Raw genomic sequence first — 14,056 nt, 5'->3', positions numbered from 1 at the left:
TTTATAAATGACTTGGATGAAGATGTGGGAGGGTGGGTTAGTAAGTTTGCTGATGACACAAAGGTCGGTAGCGTCACAGAGCATGTCGAGGGCTGTTGCAGGCTACAACATGACATTGACAGGATGCAGAGCTGGGCTGAGAAGTCGCAGATGGAGTTCAACCTGGATAAATGTGAAGTGATGCATTTTGTAAGGTCGAATTTGAATGCTGAATGCAGAGATAAAGACACGATTCTTGGCAGTGTGGAGGTACAGTGGGACACACTGGTTGTGTGTGGAGTCAGAGGAGATGGGGAAGTACTAAATGAATATTTTTCGACAGTATTCACTCTAGAAAACAACAAAGTTGTCGAGGACAATACTGAGATACAGGCTACTAGACTAGGTGGGATTGAGGTTTACAAGGAAGTGGTATTAGAAATCCTGCAGAGTGTGAAAATAGATAAGTCCCCTGGGCCGGATGGGATTTACCCTAGGATCCTCTGGGAAGCCAGGGAGGAGATTGTCTAAAGGAATAGTGCCAGAAGACTGGAGGATAGCAAATGTGGTTCCCCTGTTCAATAAGGGGAGTAGAGACAACCCTGGTAATTATAGACCAGTGAGCCTTACTTCAGTTGTTGGTAAAGTGTTGGAAAAGTTTATAAGATTTAGGATTTATAATCATCTAGAAAAGAATAATTTGATTAGGGATAGTCAGCATGGTTTTGTGAAGGGTAGGTCATGCCTCACAAACCTTATAGAGTGCTTTGAGAAGGTGACCAAACAGGTAGATGAGAGTAAACCAGTTGATGTGAAATATATGGATTTCAGCAAGGCGTTCGATAAGGTTCCCCACAGTAGGCTATTGTACAAAATGTGGAAGAATGAGATCGTGGAAGATATAGCAGTTTGGATCAGTAATTGACTTGCTGAAAGAAGACAGATTGTGGTGGTTGATGGGAAATGTTCATCCTGGAGTCCAGTTACCAGTGGTGTACCGCAAGGGTCGGTGTTGGGTCCACTGCTGTTCATCATTTTTATAAACGACCTGGATGAGGGCGTAGAAGGGTGGGTTAGTAAATATGCAAACGACACTAAGGTCGGTGAAGTTGTGGATAGTGACGAAGGATGTTGTAGGTTACAGAGAGACACAGATAAGCTGCAGAGCTGGGCTGAGAGGTGGCAAATGGAGTTTAATGCGGACAAGTGTGAGGTGATTCACTTTGGTTGGAGTAACCGGAATGCAAAGTACCGGGCTAATGGTAAAATTCTTGGTAGTGTAGATGAGCAGAGAGATCTCGGTGTCCAGGTACACAGATCCTTGAAAGTTGCCACCCAGGTTGACAGGGTTGTTAAGGCGGCATACAGTGTTTTAGCTTTTATTAATAGAGGGATCGAGTTCCAGAACCATGAGGTTATGCTGCAGCTGTATAAAACTCTGTACGGCCGCACTTGGAGTATTGTGTACAGTTCTGGTCATCGTATTATAAGAAGGCTGTGGAAGCTTTGGAAAGGATGCAAAGGAGATTTACTAGGATGTTGCCTGGTATGGAGGGAATGTCTTCCGAGGAATGGCTGAGGGACTTGAGGCTGTTTTCGTTAGAGAGAAGGAGGTTGAGACGTGACTTAATAGAGACATATAAGATAATCAGAGGGTTAGATAGGGTGGACAGGGAGAGCCTTTTTCCAAGTGTGGTGACGGCGAGCACGAGGGGGCATAGCTTTAAATTGAGGGGTGATAGATATAGGATAGATGTCAGAGGTAGATTCTTTACTCAGAGAGTAGTAAGGGTATGGAATGCTTTGCCTGCAACAGTAGTAGATCCGCCAACTTTAAGTGCATTTAAGTCGTCCTTGGACAAGCATATGGACGTACATGGAATAGTGTAGGTTAGATAGGCTTCAGATTGGTATGACAGGTCGGTGCAACATCAAGGGCCGAAGGGCCTGTACTGCGCTGTAATGTTCTATGTTCTATGTACATAGATCTCTCAAAGTTGCCACCCAAGTTGATAGAGTTGTTAAGAAGGTGTATGGTGTTTTGGCTTTCATTTAGAGGGGGATTGAGTTTAAAAGCCAGGAGGTTATGCTGCAGCTCTATAAAACCCTAGTTAGACCACACTTGGAATATTGTGTTCAGTTCTGGTTACTTCATTATAGGAAAGATGTGGAAGCTTTAGAGAGGGTCCAGAGATTTACGAGGCTGCTGCCTTGATTGGAGAGCTTCTCTTATGAACAGAGGTTGAGTGGGCTCGGGCTTTTCACACTGGAGATAAGGAGGAAGAGAGGTGTCTTGTTAGAGGTGTACAAGGCATAGATAGAGTGGATAGTCAGAGACCTTTCTCTAGGCCTTTCACGAGGGGTCATAATCTTAAGGTGAATGGAGGAAGATGTCAGAGGTAGGTTCTTTACGCAGAAAGCGGTTGGTCGTGGAATGCACTGCTCACGGTGGTAGTCGAGGCAGAGACAGGAGGGACATTTAAGCAACTGCTGGACAAGCACATGGACGGCAGTAAATTGAGGGGTGTGTAAATTAGGTTGATCTTAGATTAAGATAAATGCTTGGCACAACATCATGGGCCGAAGGTTCATGTCACATTACAGGTGGTCACCATTGCACTACACACACACAGATATTCCGACACACACACACACGCTCACATACACACGCACACAGGGTTATACAGATGCGCACACAGACACCCACACACACCCTTATAGACACACATTCCCACACATGCACCCCCTCACAGACTTAAGACACTCTGCACTCACTGCACACACACACACTTTTTCACACTCACAACCCCCACCCCAGACAGACACACACACACACACACACACACACAGACAAAGGCCCACATGCACACATATATTTTGTGGGGTGAATTGGTACTTGCAGAATTAAATTGCACTTTGCTCAAAAACTGCATACATTCATGTAGAACTCTGAGCTCAAAAACTGCATGAATTTATGTAAAACTCTGTTATCTCACTTTTTAGATTAGAATCAATCTAAACATCAGGTCATAGACAGAGAACACAGGGGGCTATCACCATTGCTAACAGCTAACCCGAGAATGCAACTTTTAATAAAAGGGTTTTGTGATTTTATACATGAAAGAAATGAAACTATCACTGTATTTTAACAGATGAAAGGCTTAACAGACAATCAATTTTTAAATGTATAATTTCAGTTACATCACACTGTAAATTTTTACTATAAATTCTGTGTTACGATCGAGCCCTCCACTATCACCTGATGAAGGAGTGTCGCTCCGAAAGTTCGTGTGCTTCCAATTAAACCTGTTGGACTATAACCTGGTGTTGTGTGATTTTTAACAATGTTCTAAATGAGTTGTATTTCATATTCATCTGATATGTTGGAGCTGAAATTTTCAGAGGAGAAAGTGAGGACTGCAGATGCTGGAGATCAGAGCTGAAAATGTGTTGCTGGAAAAGCGCAGCAGGTCAGGCAGCATCCAAGGAGCGGGAGAATCGACGTTTTGGGCATAAGCCCTTCTTCAGGAAATTTTCAGAACACATCTGATTTCACATACATTTCAAATGTGAGAAAATATCGATATATTTGCTATTTAAAACACAATATTTATGTATACTGTTTGTTTCAAGCACAGGAGCTCCACAGTCTCCCAAATCTCTGGGTAGAGAAGTTTGACCTGAGTCCCTATTAGATTGCCTGGGGACTGTCTGATAGTTACTGGCTATGCTCATCCTCCAAAAGGAAACATTGTCTTTGTAACCATGCTATCAAAACCTTGCAAATTTCTCAGACCCCCACCATGTTTCACTCCACCTTTTGTCACAATCTGCCCATCTTTTCCTGATGGGTTTAATTGCACACTTCTGGTGTCATTCTTAGTATTCCATTTATAATATTGACAACCAGAACTGCTCAGAAGTGCACAGGGTGTAGTCTGAACAAAACTTGATACAGGTTTCATATAACTTCACTTCTTATCAAAACTACTTCTCTACAATCTAAGCCAAATGCTGTGACTAGTAATCTTTTCATGGCCTTGCCTTGTTTCAACAAAGGACCAGAGCTGCTCTCAATACCTTAGTGTCATCAAGTACCACAATATCTTTTATTCAAAAGGGAGAGACAGAAAGCAGAAACCTACAGATCAGTTAGGTTAACATTAGTCATAAGGAAAATGTTAGAAGTGCTAATTAAAGATATTATAACACCTCAGGCAGTTCAAGAAGTTCAAGGCAGTGAGGCGGGGGCAGCATGGTTTTGTGACAGGGAAATCATGTTACCATTTATTGTGAGGGGAATTGAATATAAATGTAGAGAGATTATGCATCAGTTATACAAAGCACTGGTAAGACAGTCTAGAGACTTGTGTACAGGACTGGTCTCCCTATTTAAGGAAGGTCGGAAATACATTGGATGCAGTTCCGAGAAGGTTTACCAAACTCAAACCTGGAATGAGAACATTGGTTTATAAGGACTTGGGAACTTGGGGAAGTTAATGGTGATATCTTGGGGACAGGAAAAAACGAGGACTACAGATGCTGGACATCAGAGTCGAAAAGTATGGTGCTGGAAAAGCACAGCAGATCAGTCAGTATCAGAGGAGCAGGAGAATCAACGTTTCTGGCATAAGCTCTTCATCAGGAATGTTGCAGGGATGGTAATTTTAGTAAAGCCTTTGATAAGGTTCCACATGGGAGGCTGATCTGGAAGTTTAGATGGCATAGAATCCAGGGGGAGCTGGCAAATTGGATACAAAACTGGCTTGATGGTAGGAAGCAGAGGGTAATAGTGGAAGGATGCTCATCTGACTGCAGGCCTGTGATTAATGGAGTGCCTCAGGGGTCGGTGCTGGGCTCATTACTGTTTGTTATCTATATCAATAATTTGGATGAGAATGTACAAGGCATGGATAGTAAGTTTGCAGATGACACTAAAATAAGCGATATCGTGGACAGTGAGGAAGGCAATCAGAAATTGCAGCAGGACCTTGATCAGCTGGGTTGGTGGGCCGAGAAACGACAAATAGTTTAATATAGATAAGTGTGAGGTCTTGCACTTTGGAAAGTCAAATCAAAGTAGGAGTTTCATGGTGAATGGCAGGGCCTTAAGGAGTGTAGTGGAACAGAGGGATCTTGGAGTTCAGGTTCACAGTTCTCTGAAAGTGGAGTCACAGATAGACAGGGCAGTGAAGACGACTTTTGGGACACTGGCCTTCATCAGTCAGAACCCTGAGTAAAGAAGCTGGGAAGTTATGTTACAGTTTTACTGGAAGTGACTGGATAGTGTAAAGGCACAGTGTGACATAAAGGATTCCACCAGGAACAACAGGAGATCAGGGACCGGGAAAGGCAGTTACAGTGACGTACTGGGAATATCACTGGACTCCCGATTCAGAGGTCCAGATGAATGCTATGGGGATATGGGTTCAAATTCCACCCAGTGGAAAATAAAAAAGTCTGAAATGTAAAACTAGTGTCTGTGATACAGATCATGACAAATATCACCGATTCCTGTAAAATTTCACTTTTAGGGAGCAAACCTGGCCTACATATCACTCCAGTCCCACTGCTACTTTAGCTGACTCTGAACTGCCTTGTGAAATAGAACGTAGAACAATCCAGCACAGAACAAGCCCTTCGGCCCTCGATGTTGCGCCGACCAGTGAACTAATCTAAGCCATTAAGGAGAATCCAAAGGGTTTTTACAAATATATTAAGGACAAAAGGGTAACTAGGGAGAGAATAGAGCCCCTCAAAGATCAGCAAGGTGGCCTTTGAATGGAGCCACAGAAAATGGGGGAGATACTACATGAATATTTTGCATCAGTATTTACTGTGGAAAAGGATATGGAAGATATAGACTGTAGGGAAACAGATGGTGACATCTTGCAAAATATCCAGATTACAGAGGAGGAAGTGCTGGATGTCTTGAAACAGTTAAAGGTAGATAAATCCCCAGGACCTGATCAGGTGTACCCGTGAACTCTGTGGGAAACCAGAGAAGTGATTGCTGGGCCTCTTGATGAGATATTTGTATCATCGATCGTCACAGATGAGGTGCCCGAAGACTGGAGGTTGGCAAACGTGGTGCCACTGTTTAAGGGCGGTAAAGACAAGCCAGAGAACTATACACCAGTGAGCCTGACCTCAGTGGTGGGCTAGTTGTTGGAGGGAATCCTGAGGGACAGGACATACATGTATTTGGAAAGGCAAGGACTGATTTGGGATAGTCAACATGGCTTTGTGCGTGGGAAATCATGTCTCACAAACTTGATTGAGTTTTTTGAAGAAGTAACAAAGAAGATTGATGAGGGCAGAGCAGTAGATGCGATCGATATGGACTTCAATTAGGCGTTCGACAAGGTTCCCCATGGGAGACTGATTAGCAAGGTTAGATCTCATGGAATACAGGGAGAACTAGCCATTTGGATACAGAACTGGCTCAAAGGTAGAAGACAGAGGGTGGTGGTGGAGGGTTGTTTTCAGACTGGAGGCCTGTGACCAGTGGAGTGCCACAAGGATCAGTGCTGGGCCCTCTACTTTTTGTCATTTACATAAATGATTTGGCTGCGAGCATAAGAGGTACAGTTAGTAAGTTTGCAGATGACACCAAAATTGGAGGTGTAGTGGACAGCGAAGAGGGGTACCTCAGATTACAACAGGATCTGGCCCAGATGGGCCAATGGGCTGAGAAGTGGCAGATCAAGTTTAATTCAGATAAATGTGAGGTGCTGCATTTTGGGAAAGCAAATCTTAGCAGGACTTATACACTTAATGATAAGGTGCTAGGGAGTGTTGCTGAACAAAGAGATCTTGGAGTGCAGGTTCATAGCTCCTTGAAAGTGGAGTCGCAGATAGACAGAATAGTAAAGAAGGCATTTGGTTTGCTTTCCTTTATTGGTCAGAGTACTGAGTACAAGAGTTGAGAGATCATGTTGCGGCTGTACAGGACATTGGTTAGGCCACTGTTGGAATATTGCGTGCAATTCTAGTCTCCTTCCTATCGGAAACATGTTGTGAAACTTGAAAGGGTTCAGAAAAGATTTACAAGGATGTTGCCAGGGTTGGAGGATCTGAGCTACAGGGAGAGGCTGAACAGGCTGGGGCTGTTTTCCCTGGAGCATCAGAGGTTGAGGGGTGACCTTATAGAAGTTTACAAAATTATGAGGGGCATGGATAGGATAAATAGACAAAGTCTGTTCCCTGGTGTCAGCGAGTCCAGAACTAGAGGGCATAGGTTTAGGGTGAGAGGGGAAAGATATAAAAGAGACCTCAGGGGCAACTTTTTCACGCAGAGGGTGGTACGTGTATGGAATGAGCTGCCAGAGGATGTGAAGGAGGCTGGTACAATTGCAACATTTAAGAGGCATTTAGATGGGTATATAGGAAGGGTTTGGAGGGATATGGGCCGGGTGCTGGCAGGTGGGACTAGATTGGGTTGGGATATCTGGTCGGCATGGACGGGTTGGACCGAAGGGTCTGTTTCCATGCTGTACATCTCTATGACTCTATGACTTATCCCCCTACACTATCCCACCATCATCCATGTGCTTATCCAAGGATTGTTTAAATCTCCCTCATGTGGCTGAGTTAACAACATTGTCAGGCAGGGCATTCCACACCCCCACCACTCTCTGAGTAAAGAACCTGCCTCTGACATCTGTCTTAAATCTATCACCCCTCAATTTGCAGCGATGCCCCCTCGTACAAGTTGATGACATCATCCTAAGAAAAAGACTCTCACTGTCCACCCCATCTAATCCTCTGATCATCTTATATGTCTTTATTAAATCCCCTCTTAGCCTTCTTGTCTCCAATGAGAACAGACCCAAGTCCCTCAGCCTTTCCTCATAAGACCTTTGCTCCAGACCAGGCAACATCCTGGTAAATCTCCTCTGCACCTTTTCCAATGCTTCCACATCCTTCCTGTAACGGGACGACCAGAACTGCACACAATACTGCAAGTGAGGTCACACTAGCTTTTTGTATAGTTGCAGCATAACAATCACAGCTCCGGAATTCAATCCCTCTACCAATGAAACCTGACACACCGTATGCCTTCTTAACAGCACTATTAACCTGGGAGGCAACTTTTAGGATCCATGTACATGGACACCAAGATCCCTCTGCACATGCACATTACCAAGAATCTTTCCATTGACCCAGTATTCTGATTTCTTGTTATTCTTCCCAAAGTGAATCACCTCACATTTATCTGCACTGAACTCCATTTGCCATCTCTCAGCCCAATTCTGCTATTTAACCAACTCCCCTGCAACCTGCAACATTCTTCCACAATGTCCACTACTCCACCGACTTTAGTGTCATCTGCAAAGTTACTAACACATCCACTTATGCCAGCATCCAAGTCATTTATAAAAATGACATATAGCAGTGGTCCCAAAACAGATCCTTGTGGCACACCACTAGTAACCGGACTCCAGGCTGAATATTTTTCATCAACTACCACCCATTGCCTTCTTGCAGAAAGCCAGTTTCTAATCCAAACTGCTAAATCACCCTCAATTCCATGCCTCTGCATTTTCTCAAACAGCCTGCCATGTGGAACTTTATCAAAGGCTTTACTGAAGTCCATGTATACCACGTCAACTGCCCTACTCTCATCTACATGCTTGGTCACCTTCTCAAAACACTCTGAGGTTTGTGAGACCCTACTGCCCTTAACGAAACCATATTGATTATCTGAAATCAAATTGTTGCTTGCTAGATGATTATAAATCCTATCTTTCATAATCCTTTTCAAAACTTTTTCCTATAACAGACGTAAGGCTCACTGATCTAAAATTACCTGGCTCATCTCTATTGCCCTTCTTGAACAAGAGCACAACATTTGCAATCCTCCAGTTCTCTGGTACTAAACCTGTAGACAATGAAGATGCAAAGACCCAAGGCCAAGGGCTCCAACATCTTCTTCCTAGTCTCCCAAAGAATCCTCGGATAAATCCTGTCCAGCCCAGGGGACTTGTCTATTTTCATTTCTTCTAGAATTGATAACACTTCCTCCTTACTAACCTCAATCCTTTCATGTCTATTAGCCTGTATCTCAGAATTCTCCTCTACAATATTCTCCTTTTCTTGAGTGAAAACAGATGAAAAATGTTCATTTAGCACCTCTCTGACCTCCATAGAGTCCACACACAACTTTCCACTTCTGTCTTTGTCTGGCCCTATTCCTACCCCCTTCATCCTGTTATTCTTCACATATCTATAGAAAGCTTTAGGGTTCTCCTTTATTCTACCTGCTAAAGAATGCTCATGTCCTCTCTTTGCTCTTCTTAACTCTATCCTTAAATCCTTCCTAGCTAATCTGTAACTCTCCATCGCCTTATCTGAACCAGCTCGTCTCAACGTCACAAGAGATACAATTTCCCTAGTTAACCACGCTTCCCTTACTTTATCACTTTCTCCCTGCCTGATAGGGACCTACCTATCAACATATGCAATATCCTTAAACCAGCTCCACATTTCGATTGCCCTCATTCCCTGCATTTTGCTACTCCATTCTATGCAACCTAATTCTTGTCTAATCGCATTATATTTGCCCTTCCCCCATCAATAACTCCTGCCCTGTGGCACTTACCTATCCCTTACCATCGCTAAACGAAACGTAACCGAATTATGGTCACTCTCTCCAAAGTGCTCACCTACCACTCAATCAAACACCTGGCCTGGTTCATTATCAAGTACCAGATCCAGTGTGGCTAAAATCCCCCATAATGACCACCCTGTTCCTTTCACTCCTGCCCAGAATCGTTTTGCCAATCCTCTTCTTCACATGCCTGGAACTCTGCAGAGGCCTATAAAGAAAACTCCAAGTAGTGTGACCTCTCCTTTCCTGTTTCTAACCTCAGCCAATACCACCTCAGTAGATAGGTCCTCATCAAAAAGTTCTTTCAGCCACCATTATACCTTGACTAACAAAGCCACACCTCCCCCTCTTTTACCACCTTCCTTGATCTTAATGAAAGATCTAAACCCTGGAATCTGCAACATCCATTCCTGACCCTGCTCAATCCATGTCTCTGAAACAGCCACAACATCGAAGTCCCAGGTAACTGTCCATGCTGCAAGCTTACCTATCTTATTCCGGATACTTTTGGTGTCGAAGTAGACACACTTCAAACCAGCTTGCTGTATGCCAGTACACTCGTGACTGTGAAATCCTGTCCATGTCCTCCCTATTCTCTTTCTCCTATATAATGGACCAACAAAACAGGTTCCCATCCCCTTGCTGAGCCTGGCAAGACACTCAGTTCAAGGGGTAATTACGTATCGAAAAAAAGATGCTGGCCTAGCCAATGACACTCACCACCTGTGAAAGAAGATTTTAAAAAAGAGCCCTGTGATGGGCTGAAGAGCCTGATAAAGAGAGACCCTGAATCCTTGCCTGTCTGCAACCAATGGGGCTGTTGGACTGGATGTTTGGTTTGGGCCTCACTGGTATTTGGTAGCAGTTTGTTGGGGGTAGGAGAGGGGCAGATAGGACAGTGCCTTTGAGATTTTCAAATGCCCCCTCTCAGTCACCCTTACCGTCAGGTAGAGAAGCAGAATCAGTCTATGGTGTAGTTCTTGGGTTAGTCTGAGCTTAGAGTGGTGAAAATGAAAAATTGTGTGAAATACACAGAAAGTGATTGGAGTTGAGGGGGGAGAGAATTGACAGTCAGTGTTTAGAAGCTGCTACTCAGCCAGTGAGAGAGAGACACAGACACAGAGAGAGAGACAGACAGACACACACACACAGACACAGAGAGAGAGAGAGAGAGAGACAGAGAGACAGACACAGAGAGAGACAGACACACACAGGCACAGAGAGAGAGAGAGAGAGAGACAGACACACACAGACAGACACAGAGAGAGACAGACAGAGAGACACACGCAGACAGAGAGAGACAGACACACAGAGAGTGTGGGGTTAGTGTGAGGAGCTGGTTAGAGCAGGGTCAGGGCAGCGTTAACCCCAGAGGCCTGGAGCCTCCCCCGGGCCTAGGGCCTTACTTACCCCGAGAGTCAGCCTCGATCCTGCGAGCACCGAGTCCCGGGCCTTTCCTGCAGCAGGGCCGCCTCAGGGAGTCACTCAGACAGAGAGCAGCGGCCGGTGCGTGCCCCTGACTCCCCCCCGCGCCGTCACCGCACCCTCCCCGCTCTCTCTGTCTCTGTCTCTGTGTCTCTCTCTCTCTCTCTCCGGGAACACACTCATTTCCTCCCGTTTAACCATTTCCTTCCTGTTTCCGCACACACCCAGAGACACACAGACACACACACACACACACAGACAGTGACACACACACACAGAGACACACACACACAGAGACCCAGAGACAAACACAGAGACAGTGACACACACACAGACCCAGATACAGAGAGACACACACACACACACACACCCAGACACAGAGACACACACTCCCAGAGACACAGACACACACACACACTCCCAGAGACACACACCAGACACAGAGACACACATACCCAGAGACACACACACACCCAGACACAGAGACACACACACACCCAGAGACACACACACACTCCCAGACACACACACCCAGAGACACAGAGAGAGAGACACACACACCCAGACACAGAAACACACACACACTCAGAGACACACACACACCCAGAGACACAGAGACACACACACCCACAGACAGAGACACACACACACACACACCCAGACACAGAAACACACACACCCAGAGACTCCCAGAGACAGAGACACACACACACCCAGACACAGAGAGACACACACACGCAGACACAGAGATATACACACACACCCAGAGACAGACAGACAGACACACACACACACACAACCAGAGACAGAGAGAGAGTCGTGCGGCCCCACAACAACAATAATAATAATAAGCACTCTGAGTGCATCCTCCACCGCCCCATCACCAACACCCCCTCCCCACCGCCCCAGCCCCAACAGCAACAGCCCCCCTCCCTCACCGCCCCAGCACCAAACCCCCCTCCCCCACTGCCCCAGCACCAACCCCCCCCTCCCCCACAGGCCCAGCACCAATACCCCCCCTCCCCCACAGGCCCAGCACCAACACCCCCCTTCCTCACTGGCCCAGCACCAATTCCCCCCCCACTCCCCACCGCCCCAGCACCAACCCTCCCCCTCCCCCATTAGCTCAATATCAACTCCCCCCCTCCCCCACAGGCCCAGCACCAATCCCCCCCCCCCCACTGCCCCAGCACCAACCCCCATCCTCCACAGGCCCCGCACCATCCCCCCTCCCCACTGGCCCAGCACCAACCCCCCCCTCCCCCACCGCCCCAGCACCAACACCCCCCCCTCCCTCACCACCCCAGCACCAACCCCCCCCACGCCCACCGCTCCAGCACCAACCTCCCCTCCCCCACCGCCCCAGCACAAACCCCCCCTCCCCCACTGGCCCAGCATCACCCCCCCTCCCCCACAGGCCCAGCACCACCCCCCTCCCCCAAAGGCCCAGCACCACCCCCCCCCTCCTCCCCCACCACCCCAGCACCAACTCCCCCTTTCCTCACTGGCCCAGCATCAACCCCCCCTCCTCCCCCACCGCCCCAGCACCAACTCCCCCCTTCCCCACTGGCCCAGCACCAACCTCCCCCCTCCCCCACCGCCCCAGCACCAACCCTCCCCCTCCCCCACTGTCCCAGCACCAACATCCCCCTCCCCCACCGCCCCAGCAACAACCCCCCCTCCACCACCGCCCCAGCACCAACCCCCCCCCCCCACAGGCCCAGCATCAACACCCCCCTCCCCCACTGCCCCAGCACCAACCCCCCCGCCCCCACTGTTCCAGCACCAACCCCCCCCCCTCCCACAGGCCCAGCACCAACCCCCCCCACCGCCCCAGCACCAACAACCCCCACAGGCCCAGCATCAACACCCCCCTCCCCCACTGCCCCAGCACCAACCCCCCCGCTCCCACTGTTCCAGCACCAACCCCCCCCCAACAGGCCCAGCACCAACCCCCCCCTCCCCCACACAGGCCTACCACCAACCACCCCCCCCCCCCACTGCCCCAGCACCAACCCCCCCCCCCCACTTCCCCACAGGCCCTGCACCAACCCCACCCATCCCCCCCACCCCCCAAACTAGCCTAGCATTGACCCCTCTCAACTAGCCCAGCACCAATCCCTAAGCTCTTTTTCCAGTACCAGGGGCAGTTCTCTCACAAACAGCTCCTGTGCTGAGCTTTCACCCTTGTTGACAGCTTCTATATCTCCCAGGACACAATTAAGTTAGGAGCAAGTAAAAACAACACACCAAGTCAACACTATCCCCATTGCTTTTTTTTATTTATTCATAGGATGAGGGCACCACTGGCTACGCCAGCATTTATTGCTCATCCTTAATTGTACTAGAGGGGGTCAGTTCTGAGTCAACCACATTGATTTAGGTCTGGAGTCACATGTGTGCCAGACTAGGTAAGGACACCAGTTACCTTCCCTACAGGACATTAGTGAACCAGGTGGATTTTTTCCTGACAATTGATAATAGTTTTATTGTCATTTTTAGACTCTTAATCCCAGTTTTTTTAAACTGAATTCGAATTCCACTATCTGCCATGGTGGTATTCAAACCAATGTCCCCAGAATATTACCTGAGTCTCTGGATTAATAGTCTAACAATAATATCGCTACATCATTGCTTCCCCATTGCTGTTGTCGAAATATTTGATCACATCATTCTCATTTTCTAAACGTAGATTCTGCCAGCGAAGTTCCATATTGAAACATGAGCATGGCCCAGTCCAGTGAATAAGGCCCAGCATAGCAGAGCAAATCTGCCCCTATTTAAACTAGCTCCATCTGACATTTCCCAATCTGCTCCATCCCAACCTCCCTGAAGCAGGACTTAAAGTAAAACATCAAACTCCAGTCAGAATGAAACTCTATCAAAATTCACTTCACACTCTTGGGATCTGACTGTAACAAGGATAAAGGGGGCATCAAATCATGGGGTTAAATCTCCCAGGGTCTCTGGTGGGACACGAGGCAGAATCAGGTGAAGAGTGTTATGAGGTTTCTGTCCAGATTCTCTTGCTCCGTCTCT

General features: G+C 47.2%; 1 protein-coding gene across 9 annotated transcripts in view; it reads right to left on the bottom strand.

Annotated features, from left to right (window-relative positions):
* ncor2 (nuclear receptor corepressor 2) overlaps nt 1-11,180 on the bottom strand; it is a 244,980-nt gene extending 233,800 nt beyond the window's left edge. For 7 of the 9 annotated variants that reach the window (XM_072587584.1, XM_072587583.1, XM_072587589.1 and 4 more), the window contains exon 1: nt 11,003-11,180. The gene's annotated coding sequence lies outside the window, so the exon portion shown is untranslated. Of the gene's footprint in view, nt 1-10,533; nt 10,549-11,002 lie in introns of those variants that run through there. The other 2 variants (XM_072587591.1, XM_072587585.1) reach the window with 2 other exon arrangements.
* Between the last annotated feature and the right edge of the window lie 2,876 nt (nt 11,181-14,056).

The sequence above is a fragment of the Chiloscyllium punctatum genome, chromosome 17 (assembly GCF_047496795.1).
Source record: "Chiloscyllium punctatum isolate Juve2018m chromosome 17, sChiPun1.3, whole genome shotgun sequence".
Classification (NCBI taxonomy): domain Eukaryota; kingdom Metazoa; phylum Chordata; class Chondrichthyes; order Orectolobiformes; family Hemiscylliidae; genus Chiloscyllium; species Chiloscyllium punctatum.
This window is presented reverse-complemented; position numbering and strand designations above follow the sequence as displayed.